Genomic DNA, 760 nt, shown 5'->3' with positions numbered 1-760 from the left:
CCTTACAGACAATAAATACACATACAATACATATAACAGCTAAAGACATACACGTAGGCTACACACACACACTCATGACACATCCAATGAAAGATTAAAGCAAATTAATAAAAAAAAATAAAAAAAATAACAAACAAACAGAACACCAAGTTATTGCACACTTCCCAGGCCTCAGCATACAGATCTGTTTAACATTTAAATTTAAAAAAAGCCCAGGATGATGCTTGTTCAGGCCTACAGACTGTGATCGAGCTGAATGCAGTTCACTTAATGGCAACTGGGGTCACTGGTGACTACTGTTTCTGAAAGTTATATAAACTATTCACAACATACAAAGTTGTGGTATAAACATAATCTTTTTGTATATTATTTATCCTTTTTTTAAGTTACTTAAGAGTGCTATTTAATTACATATATTATAGAGTGCACTTTATGTGGATTATCAATAAGAAACACAGTGGGCAGTTATCACCATTTATACCCACAGTGAACCTTCAGTTGGCAAAGTTCAAAACATTTGCCTTTACATTTTTATGTTGTACTTTAATGGGTAATTTCCCATTTTTCTATTTAGGACTAGTTTAACCTCATATTTCTTACCCTTTTAGAGCTCACATGCAGCAGGCTGCAGTAAATCTGCTTTAGAAGGATCAAGGCCTACTAAAAAAAAGGAAGCTTCATCCGTGTAACTCCTGGAAAAAATAGACATTGTGTCTTTTCTCTAAACTTTTAATCTGGATGATTAATTCTTTTCTTCTTT

Source organism: Morone saxatilis, unplaced genomic scaffold, assembly GCF_004916995.1.
Source record: "Morone saxatilis isolate NCDOM2014 unplaced genomic scaffold, NCSU_SB_2.0 Contig17, whole genome shotgun sequence".
Classification (NCBI taxonomy): Eukaryota; Metazoa; Chordata; class Actinopteri; family Moronidae; genus Morone; species Morone saxatilis.
Note: the sequence above shows the minus strand (reverse complement) of the source record.